Here is a 12,500-nt window from a genome sequence, read left to right as displayed (position 1 = left end):
TTCGTATTCAGAGACGCCAAAAACCCCTGAGTAACCAGTTTCAAGCAAATTCAGTTCATTTTTAATTTTCGCGTCCGCCATATTGGATCCGCCATTTTAAATTTTAAAAATCTGATGTTAGATTCGTATTCAGCGACACCAAAAACCCCCGAGTAACGAGTTTTATGAAAATAGGTTTGAAATTTCATCTGAAATACTTTTATTTCATAAAATATTACAAAAAATTGTTATTTATTATTAAAAATTATAAAAAAAAAATTTCAAAAAAGTAATTGTAAATATAGTTTAGGATCTAATTTGTAAAGAAAAAAAATTATCATCTCAAAAATTAGTAAGGATAAGTAGAAAATGAATTTTTTCTGAGAAAGAAGCATTATTTTTTGTTATTTATTTGTTTATAATATTTTTATTATTAACAAATTGTGAATCAACAGTTTTCTTAGGCTTGTTTAGGTATGAGGAACATGCCCGGAAAAAAACTCTAAATTTATTAATAAATATGCCATAGAAATACTGAAAACTGAGAAGGAAAAGGTGGGTCGCTGAGCGACCCACTGTGACGCAAAGGGTTAATCAATAAAATTAAAAAAATATATTTTACGATTTTATGATTTTTTTAATACTTATTGTTATTTAAAAAATGTTTAAAAACAGAAATTCAAAAATAAGGCTCAAGAGATCGATAGAGAATTTAATTACGAAGATTTAGAAAAAAAGAAAAAGCGTTTTGGTAAAGAAGTGTGACCTGTACAGTGATTTAAAACGAAACTTGCGCCGCCATAAGTGAATACATGCACAAGTCCCGGCACGCCGCGCTAGACACTTTATTTTTTTCTCGTAAAGTTACTGTTGTCTCATAATTAAATTTACAGGAAGTATTGTTTACTTTATTGACAATATTTACCAAAAAAAAATTTTCAAATCGAAGATATATTTTTTTCAAAATTTGAATTCAAAATTTTAAAAAAAAATTTTTTTTTCTTTAAAGTACTTCTTATTATGAGTATTTTCAAAAAAAAAATTATCCTGATCGGTTAACAAGAAAAAAAGTTATGTGCCTTTTTTGAAAAACCGACAAAAATTTTGAGTAAGAGGTAACTCAAAAAATTTTGAAAATTTTGAAAAAAATTTTATACACTTTTATTCCATCTATAAAAAGGAACAAATTCTGAAAGTATTTTTAATATTGCTAAAATCTACGAAAATTCTTATGATCACTTGGCGTGGAATTGCTCATATAGGGTAATGTCACCTTGAGTGGACCGCCTAAGCTTTTTTTTCCAAGAAATTCTTTATGAAAGCAAATTAATCGGAGGTTTCTATTCCAAGCTTTAGTTTAGATCCCTACATAAGTGTTTATACCATAATAGCTTTGATTTTTTTTATTTGGAAAAAACAGTTGACTTTAAAAAAATAGCTAATTTTTAAGGAATGAAAAAAGTGTAACCTTGAGTGGACCACTCTTAAAAAATTGTAAAAGTTATTCTAAATTCTTTAATGTATTTAATATTTCTGATATATTGAAACAAAATTTATGCTTATGCAGCTTCAGACCATGATTGTGTCGAAATGTTTACAAGTGAAACAATTTTTAATAATTTTGGCACATAACACATCAAAATCACAAAAAATTAATAAAGAACATAAAACATAGTTTGAAACCAATTTATTTACAATTAATTTCCATAAAAATGGTAAACTGACACTAAACATATAAAAAACAGGCAGTCCACTCATGGTTATAAACAGTGGTCCACTCATGGTGACATGCAACTTTTTGTGGCAGCCACCACAATTTTTTTTTGAGTCAAAATTATCACTTAATTAAACTAAGACAATCAATTTCAATGTCCAAAGTAGTAGGAAAAAAATAAGTTTCTCCAACGCTTGCTCTGAAAGGAGAACTTTTCTTGGTAGAAAAGTGTGGCGAAAGTAGAACTTTTCTCAACTGTTCTAAAGAGCGTGGCGAAAATAATTTTTAGCGTGGCGAAAGTAAATCATATGACCTAATTCTTTTTTCTTGTTCTTTGACCGAGATATATTTTGTATCTAACTTCTTCCCCACTCAAAACATTCGTCTTTTATTATATTAAACATAAGCACACGTTAAATTAAAATTATACAAAACTCACGAAGAAACCTTTCCTCTCAAGGCGTTGGAGAAAACGTAGTGCACAACAAGTGGTGAAAGAATGATTTTTCTCGAAAAATCACACTTTCGCCACTAGTTGTGCAATGTACTATTCCTTTTAAAACTTAAATTTTACACTACTTTTACACTTCCGAATCACTTTACTTATTGTAAAAGCGACTTCTTTTTTGGTTTGTGATCTTAAAAATTCGATACATCAAACGATAACGTATATGATTATCGCGGAACTTAATTTCTTACGGTTTCTAGGGGCGGTGCTGCTATTCGTTTTATTTATTTCACGTTTCCGCTGTCAGATAACTTAAAAGCTCAGGTGGTCCACTCAATGTGACATTACCCTAATATTATTTTAAGAAATTAAATGTTCTTGAAACATGGTAACATAGAACTGCTTCAAGTACAAGAAATGATACGATTAATTAATATTTCTTTAAAACAAAATAATTTTTAATTGAGTTGAAACAATTATTAACTTGTATTAATCTTCATATTTTCTTAGCTCAAGACAATGGGTGTTAGATTAAGTAAAATCTTGTTTTAAAGGAATCAAAAAAATGATTTAATTCAAGATCTTACACTTAATTGAATTGAATAAATAAAATATTTCATTCCAGAAAATATAACATTCTCGCAAGAAATTAATGTTTTTGAAACATGAGAATATAGAAATGCTTCAAGTAAAAGAAATGCTTATATTAATTAATATTTCTTTGAAACAAAATAATTTTTAATTAAGTTGAAACAATTATTAACTTATATTAATCTTCCCATTTTCTTGGCTCAAAACTGTGGGTGTTGGATAAAATAAATGGTTGCTTTAAAGGAAATAAAAAAATGATTTGACTCAAGATACCAAATGACTCAAGGTAAATTACTTGACGTGAGAACATAATATTCTTGATTCAATACTTTTTCGGGACTTGGCGAATGTAAAACAGTTCGTTTGAAACAGTAAGATATTTACGTATGTCAAACCCATATTTTTTATTTCAATAACTTTGCCCAATGCTCAAAATTACTTGACAAAAGAAAATAAATTTCTCCCAATAAGAAAATATGGGTTTGTTTCAAGTAAATTAGGCCAAGAAAATGCATTTACTTGATTCAATGAACTTTTTTTTCAGTGAACGAAAACTCAAAAAATACCTTTTTCCTTGTCTTTACTAAAAAAGATATTTCAAAAATAATATTTGCCCATCTTTTAGTACTTTTGACTCATTTCCCCCTAAATTTTTTATTAAAACCATCCAATATCGTAGGTTTTAACTTGTCCAAAATGTGAATCATCTTAAAACGCCATGGCTCTATGCACCGACGAAATTTTGGTTTTGCTTATACCCAAGCAGCACGGAATACAACCTTAAAATGAAGGGAATATTACATTTCATATTCGGAATATTCCAGTGAATGTTCCAGAAATCTTAAAGTGTTAAAGATGAATTTGATTATTTATTTAATAAAAATCCTTATTTTGAGCAAATTCAACTTTAACTGTATTGAAAATAAATTTCAATATGTTAAATAGAATAAGACTCAAAATCAAACATCCCAAGGTAAACGTAATTGCTCTTTCGGGAACAATAATTATTATATTCAAAAGGTAGTGGATCCCTTTTTAGGTTAATTATTTATTTCAATTACCCCGATTAGACGGTACTTTGTTAAAAGAAATGCAGAAAAGGAAAAGGTGGCAACAGTTTGTTGAATCGTAATAAAACACTTCTCGTAATATGAGTAGCATATGATATGTTTTGTTTTATTTATTTTAATGTGATTAAGATTAACATAAAATCATACAAATGACCAAAATTTTCAGTTTCTCTTAAAGATTAATTTTTTTATAACGAGTAATAATTATTACAACAAAATATCCCTTTTAATGAAACATATCCCTTATAAATTCTTAATTTATGTATAACAATACAACTTGTATAGTATTTGACTATTATTAGTTACAATAAGAAATAATATTTGTTTATATTTTTATGTGTATAGATTATAATAATGTGTAGATGTAATCATGTGTAAAATAGTGTGATAATTAATAATCAACTCACCAACTTTTAATTTTATTATTTTTATCAAGAGCAGAAAAGTATCCTATTGCTTTTCTCAGGTGGATTATTCAGATTCACACCTGTGACAGAATCTCTTTTACGAAATATTTCTTCCTTATTTTAATTATTTTCTTTGTATTCTTCTTCAATTATTTCCTTATGTAATTATTCCTTTAATGTTATTATTTCACTTAATATTCACTTTTCGTATTCGTATTTTTTTAATTATTTATTTTCAATTCGCGTAAAAAATATTTAAAAATTCTCAATTCAATTCACTTTAATCAATTAATCAATAGAAATTCAATATCAACCCTTATTTCTGGGGACAAAAATATAAACCTCCGCCTTTTGCGGGAAATAAATTCACAAATATATATAATCAACCGCTTTGCGGGAAAAAACAAATTATTAAAACTCTCTACCGATTTTCGGGAGGACACTTAATTCTACGCAGCTTTACTGCGGGAGGAACAAATTCGGACTCCTTAGTTAAAACGATCGAAAGTATGGATCACACCTTGAAATTAATATAAAACGATAGAGTGGGGATGCCGGTGCACACGGCTCGCCAAACTTCGTTGTTGCCAGGCAAGCTTTTTGCAAGCTTGCAAATTCCTTAAAATGGCGTGATATAGTTCGATGCTCTGTATCCTCTATTGCCAATGTTTAAGTGTATACTTTTTCTTGGTATTTTACTAATACAATTAAGAGTCTTTTATGTGGAAAGTAACTTATAGCAAAGTAGACAAATTCCTTTTGAAATAAGAGTGATATCCATATTCTTTCAATCAATTTTAGAATTATAATTTTAAAAATAATATTGAATATTATTGGGAATGAAAACAATTGAAGAATGATTATCGTTATTTTTTCAGTTTGGATATGACTTAATTATAAAAAAATAGTTTTAAGACAATTTAATTGATGAGTTAATTATGTAAAAATCCTGTTATGTCCTGATAATATGTCTATTGAGTACTTAATTCTATTTACAAAAGTCCCAAATTTTTAATGAAATTATACAATATAACAAATTTTTAATTAATGAAAAAATTAAAAATAGTTACGAAGTCATACGTAACATAAAGTAATATTAAAATGTCCGCCCCACAGGAATATTCCAAAAATAACGAATTCAATGTTTGTTTTCAACATATTTAATATTATCTGGGAACATTTTCTCAACATCACCCTGGAATATTCCTTTATTACCATGGAACATTCCCTAAATGTTATCTTAGAATATTCCTTTGCGACGGACATTTTAATATTACTTTAAGATCTCTGGAACATTCACTGGAATATTCCGAATATGAAATGCAATATTCCCTTCAATTTAAGGTTATATTCCGTGCTACTTGGGTACTTTGTAATTTGATAGTGTTTAGGGTCCTAAATAAGTGTGCCAAAAAGTTTTACAAAATTTTTAATATTTTGCAAGATATTTGCAAGGGAGCGTTCATAAATGATGTCACGTTTTTTGGGGGAGGGTGGAGGGTCTCTACTAAACGTGACACAATGTTACATTCTTACGCACGTCACCGTCACCAATATTGTCACAATATATATTGTAACAATATTGTTACGACTTTGTCTAGACTTTGGGTTTTTGCAAGTCAAGACAATATAGTTGTATAATAATATAAATTTTTCTTTCTAAACCAGAGTTTGAACATTTACAAAATTAAAACTTTATAGTGGTTAGAAAATGTAAAAAATTATTAATATTTATAAAAATATAAATTATTTTATTTAAAATCATTGTAATAAGACAAAAATTATGAAGTGACATTTTAAAAAATTGTCATTGTTCATTATACGAAATGTTATTTTTACGTATTCTCTTACTAAATCTTTCATTTTCGTCCACTATCCTGGATTCGCCATTTTGTATTTTTAAAAAGTGACTTTGGATTCATAATCAGTGGAATTTTACTGAAAATCAGTTGTAAAGTACTAAAATATCAGTCATTTTTCACTGATTGTTATTTTATTGTGTTTTATTTATTATTGTAAATTTCTGTCAAACAAATAATTTTACTAAAAATCAGTTGAAAATTATACTTACAGAAATATAAGTCATTTTTCACTGATTATCTATTTAAAAAATTATTGTTGATTTCTGTCAAACAAATAAATAAGTAAATACACAGGTAAATAAATAAGTTCTCTTACAACACAGACAGCATTAGCGAGTGAGGTATTTATGTATATTTAAAAAAAATTTCAACAGACACTACGTGCATCAACGAACCTTAAAAATATCAACAATTTATATTATCAATCCTTTATTAAATCTATATATGGTCAAAATCGCGAAGAACGAAACTTTTGTAACGTAACAGTCTTTTTAAAACGTTTATAACTTTTAATTGATAAATACAAAAAAATTTATATTCCTATGCAATATTGTTAAAAAAAATATATTTTAAGATGCAAACATAAAAATTTATTAATTCCTTGTTATTTAAAAGTTACAGACAAAATCAAAAGACTGTTACGTTACATGCTCCGCGATTTTGACTATATGTGATTTGTGTATATCTGCATATGAGTTAGTATACATGTGTAGGGGAGACTGGGGTAAACCCGCGCACAGGGTAAACCCGCTCACCAGCGATTTAACGCGATGAACTCAACTTAAGATGGAGATATTGATACTGTGAATAGTACTTACCATTCAACTTATATTAACGAACTTTCGTTTAGTTTCATGAATTCAACATAGAATCAGAGGCAATCAAATGTTTTTAGAGGTATCAGAAAAAAAAAAGTTTTTTGGATTTTTAAGTTTTTCGATCATTATTTTTGAGTCTTAATTTATTTGGCAAATTTTTTTTTGTTGCTATTGGATGTCCTTTTTCGAAGTACATGTATAGTTTTATCTTATTTCAAAAAGATTTAATTAAATTTATTCTGAAATGTGAGGAATACACTCGGGGTAAAGTCGCTCACGTGAAATCGGGGTAAACCCGCTCACTTAGTTTTTAATTTAAAATTTAGAATAAAATAATTTCACGTATTATATTTCAACAATAACACAATTTATGACTTATTAAAACCAAAATTGTAACTACATTTCACTTTCTCTTAATAAAATATAACACTATTTGAATCCATAGTTGTAATTCATGAAATCTATGTTCATTATTTATTAAACCAATTTGTTGTTTATAGAAATGTTTATATAACTCATAAATTATCAATAATAAATCATACTTAAGACGGGAATAAGACGAATTTTAATATTTAAAAAATAAAACTGTTCCGTCTTGAAAAGATAAAGTGAGCGGGTTTACCCTGGAAAATTGTGATTTCGAAATTTGGTATATGTGTATTAAAAAGTTTCTCTAAGTAAAAGAGCAATTCCACGCCAAGTGATCATAAGAATTTTCGATGATTTTAGCAATATTAAAAATACTTTCAGAATTTCTTCCTTTTTATACATGGAATAAAAGTGTATGAAAGTTTTTTTAAAATTTTCAAAATTTTTTGAGTTACCTCTTACTCAAAATTTTGGTCGGTTTTTCAAAAAATGCACATAACTTTTTTTCTTGTTAACCGATTAAGATAATTTTTTTTGGAAAATACTTATAATAAGAAGTACTTTAAAGAAAAAAAATAAAATTTGATAAAAAATTTTTTTTTGCCCGAAAAAAATTTCAAAAAATTTTTTGAATTCAAATTTTGAAAAAAATATATCTTCGATTTGAAAATTTTTTTTTGGTAAATATTGTCAATTAACTAAAGAATACTTCCTGTAAATTTAATTATGGGACAAAAATAACTTTACGAGAAAAAAAATAAAGTGTGCAGCGCGGCGTGACGGGACTTCTGCTTATGGCGGCGCAAGTTTCGTTTCAAATCACTCTAATAGGTCACAATTCTTTACCAAAACTCTTTTTCTTTTTTTCAAAATCTTCGTAATTAAATTCTCTATCAATCTCTCGAGTCTTATTTTTAAATTTTTGTTTTTAAACATTTTTTAAATAACAATAAGTATTAAAAAAATCATAAAATCGTAAAATATATTTTTTTAGTTTTATTAATTAAGAAAATTAATCGAAAAACTTATTAAAATAATTTTTGATTGATAAAAAATAAAAAATTATTTAGTCAAAAATTGTTATACAATAAAAATGTATTATTTTGTCATAAACTGTACTTAGGGTTAAAAATTTCTATTTTTTCTGAATTGTGCAATTTTTCATAAGTAAAGTATTCAAGTATAAAAGAAAAACTAAAAATTTATTATTTAACCCTTGTTTAAACAGTTTATAATTTTCAATTTTTCAATTAATTGTTTAGAAAAAATTAGAAATTTCTAACCCAAATGAAACTTATGAAAAAATGAAAAAAGTACATAAGAAACAAATATAAATTTCTTACCCTAAGTATAAATAGTTTATGAAAAAATAGCAACAATTAATTGTTTAAACAATGTTTTAATAAATAATTGTTTTTTTATCATCAGTAGATATATTACTCATGAAAAATTGTACAATTGAGAAGAAACTAGTAATTTCTAGGCCTAAGTATACAGTTTATAAAAAATAACAACAATTAATTAATTAAAAAGTGTTTAATTAATTTATTCTTTATCAATCAAACATTATTTTAATAGGTTTTTTAAATAATTTTCTTAATCAATAAAACTAAAAAAAATATATTTTACGATTTTATGATTTTTTTAATACTCATTGTTATTTAAAAAATGTTTAAAACAAAAATTCAAAAATAAGGCTCGAGAGATTGATAGAGAATTTAATTACGAAGATTTATAAAAAAGAAAAAGCGTTTTGGTAAAGAATTGTGACCTATAGTGTGATTTGAAACGAAACTTGCGCGGCCATAAGTGAATACATGCACAAGTCCCGGCACGCCGCGCTGCACACTTTATTTTTTTTCTCGTAAAGTTATTTTTGTCCCATAATTAAATTTACAGGAAGTATTCTTTAGTTAATTGACAATATTTACCAAAAAAAAATTTCAAATCGAAGATATATTTTTTTCAAAATTTGAATTCAAAAAATTTTTCGAAATTTTTTTCGGGCAAAAAAAAATTTTTTATTAAATTTTATTTTTTTTCTTTAAAGTACTTCTTATTATGAGTATTTTCCAAAAAAAATTATCTTAATCGGTTAACAAGAAAAAAAGTTATGTGCATTTTTTGAAAAACCGACCAAAATTTTGAGTAAGAGGTAACTCAAAAAATTTTGAAAATTTTAAAAAAACTTTCATACACTTTTATTCCATGTATAAAAAGGAACAAATTCTAAAAGTATTTTTAATATTGCTAAAATCATCGAAAATTCTTATGATCACTTGGCGTGGAATTGCTCAAAACTAAAAAAGATAAATCAAAAACTCTTTTTCATTTTTTAGTAGAAATCATAAGCTTTCAAATGATATAAATTAACTTGGATTTAGAGAATAATTTCCTAGATTTTTACCGATCTGAAAAAAGTGAGCGGGTTTACCCCAGTCTCTCCTATATAATTTATGTACATATGTGAGTATACATGTACATGTGATAAGTGTATATGTGTGAGTATACATGTGTGGGTGATTTGCGCGCATGCTTGATATTCGTAAAACACTACTGCGCATGCGTAACATTGATAGAACACTACTGCACATGCCTGACATTGATAGAACACTACTGCGCATGTGCGATATTCATAAAACACTACTGCGCATGTCTGATATTTATATAACACTACTGCGCATGCTAGACATTGATATAACATTACTGCGCATGCCTTATATTCATAGAACACTACTGCGCATGCGTAACATTGACATAATACTACTGCGCATATCTGATCTTTATATAGCACTACTGCGCATGCCTGATCTTCATAGAACACTACTGCGCATGCCTGACATTGATATAGCACTACTGCGTATGTCTGATACTGATATAACATTACTGCGCATGCCTGATATTCATAGAATACTACTGCGCATTCCAGACATTGAACACTGCTGCGCATGCGTAACATTGATAGAACACTAATGTGCGCATGCGTAACATTAACAGAACACAACTGAGCATGTGTAACATTGACAGAACACTACTGTGCATGCCTGATATTGATAGAACACTACTGCGCATGCGTGACATTGATGGAATACTATTGCGCATGCGTGACATGACATGTATGTCTTTAGTGTATATGTGATCGGGTCTGAGAAAAGGGACCTACTTACCAAAATCAACTTTTCGAGAAAAATGCGTTTCAAGTTTTCTATCCAAATATATTAGATTTCTTGAAACATTTTACATTTAAATTAACATGATGAATGTTCTTTATGTATTTTTTTATGCTGAATCCGATTTTCATAGTTAAATAATTGTTCAAACAACCCTGTAATTGTTACAAACAATTTACTTTGCAAAAGTCAAATTATGGAATTTTCAAAATTAATTTAAAAGACTTCCGGATGTCTTAAAGGTCTGAAATTTTTTATGCAAGTTCAGAACTGATACAATAATGAATAATTCTGAACTCTACAATAATCCATAGTTATTTTTTGACTTGCACAACCAGGTTGCCGATGACGAGTAGTAGAGCTAGGAGACTTCGGGACCACTTACCTACAGTCGGTAAGGTAGATTTCTTAATTTCGTACTTTAAAGTGACTTAAAGGGGGTGTTCTACCTTACCGACCGAGTTTTGAGTACCGGCTGCCACCGCTAGATGGCGCCACTAAATTTTTGCTCAACTTAAAAGCCGTTGGTGGGGTATTTGAATTTTTTTTCAAAGTTTAAAGTACGTTAGAAGGGGTGTTCTACCTTACCGAGTTTTTAGTACCGGCTGCCACTGTTAGATGGCACCACTAAATTTTTGCTCAACTTAAAACCCGTTGGTTGGATATTTAAATTTTTTTTCAAAGTTTAAAGTGTCTTAGAAGGGTTGTTCTACATTACCGACCTTGATGATATAAAAAATGTCGTTAAATTATTAACTGTAGATAAGTTATCGACCGATGGTAAACATTACCGACAGTTTGCCTCATTTGAATATGATAACTTCAAGTTATCCCAGTAGTTGGCGTTTACAATAATGTGGTAGGAGAGTTGCGCGCGACTATGGAGTAGTGGGGGCCTACCGGAGTGGGGTGGTAAGTATGGTGGGGACTTGTGTATAAGTTACGGAGCGCGAGCCAGGAGCATCAGTGGCTTCTTTTCAGGAGCAACAGCAACAACAGTATACAGTTTAGAGTCGTTTTCAGTGTTTCCAGAGTGCTTTTCATAATTATTTTTTATTTTTTATCAATTTCAGGTTTTTAGGTGCTTTTCTTGTTTTTTTTGTGGTGGATTTTCTTTTACAGGGTTTTTTTATTTTTATTTTATTCCTTTTATTCTTTCAGCTTTAGGTTTTTTTTATTTTTGTTTTATTCCTTTAATTCTTTCAGCTTTAGGTTTTTTTTTATTTTTGTTTTATTCCTTTTATTCTTTTAGCTTTAGGTTTTTTTACTTTTATTTTAGTTTTATTCTTTTTTATACTTAGGTTTTTAGGTTAAGGTTCAACATGTCGAAGATCAAATCAGTGAAAAAAAAATCGCGACATCGAATGAGTGTGGATGAGTACAAAGAATTGTGTCGTGAGTCAGACAACTTAATCAACATCGCTGAACGTCAAATCATCACCACAATGGGAATGACAGGTGAGGATGAACTTATTAGTGCATTCGAATGGCAAAACAAGTGTCAACATAACAAAAATATTTTGCAATCATTTTTAAGAAATTCTGATTCTTTGCCTTATCAGAAATCAAGATGTTTAAACCTAACTCAAAAGTTGGAATACTTGTTTTGCAATTTTAATGCTTTAATGAAACGTGGTGCAGGTGTACAAATGGAGATTGAAAGAATGAAGTGGGTTGATTTTGATAAGGCATTTGATGGTCGTTTACAGACTAGTGCTATTTTAAATATTGACTACATTGACGTTAACGAGTTTCTTGATGATGCCTTTGCTTTGTTTGAATTTAACATACGAAAAGCTTTAGATAAATATGGGCCGCTAAAAGTGTATACTGTGTTGGGCGCGAAATTTATAAAAGAGTCGATAAACGGAAAGGAAGAAATGTCTGATCTTAAGACATTTATCGCGAAAACGGGTGAAATATTTGTAACAACCCACTTAGATGAGTGGTACAATGGTAATGTTAAACAAATAACTTTAAAAAGAATGGAAGAATTCCAACAGAAAGAATCGAATTGGAGACTTCATTCTATTCAAAGGCTGGAGGTTAACATTAACAGTTATAATCCCATG

The 12,500-nt window shown here is 28.3% G+C and overlaps 1 protein-coding gene across 1 annotated transcript in view; it reads right to left on the bottom strand.

The window, feature by feature from the left end:
• LOC122508726 overlaps window positions 1–4,330 on the bottom strand; it is a 176,821-nt gene extending 172,491 nt beyond the window's left edge. The window contains exon 1 of the mRNA XM_043622245.1: window positions 4,210–4,330. The gene's annotated coding sequence lies outside the window, so the exon portion shown is untranslated. The remainder of the gene's footprint in view (window positions 1–4,209) is intronic.
• Between the last annotated feature and the right edge of the window lie 8,170 nt (window positions 4,331–12,500).

The sequence above is a fragment of the Leptopilina heterotoma genome, unplaced genomic scaffold, assembly GCF_015476425.1.
Source record: "Leptopilina heterotoma isolate Lh14 unplaced genomic scaffold, ASM1547642v1 Lhet_557, whole genome shotgun sequence".
Classification (NCBI taxonomy): Eukaryota; Metazoa; Arthropoda; class Insecta; order Hymenoptera; family Figitidae; genus Leptopilina; species Leptopilina heterotoma.
Note: the sequence above shows the minus strand (reverse complement) of the source record. Positions and strands in the feature narration are given on the sequence as shown.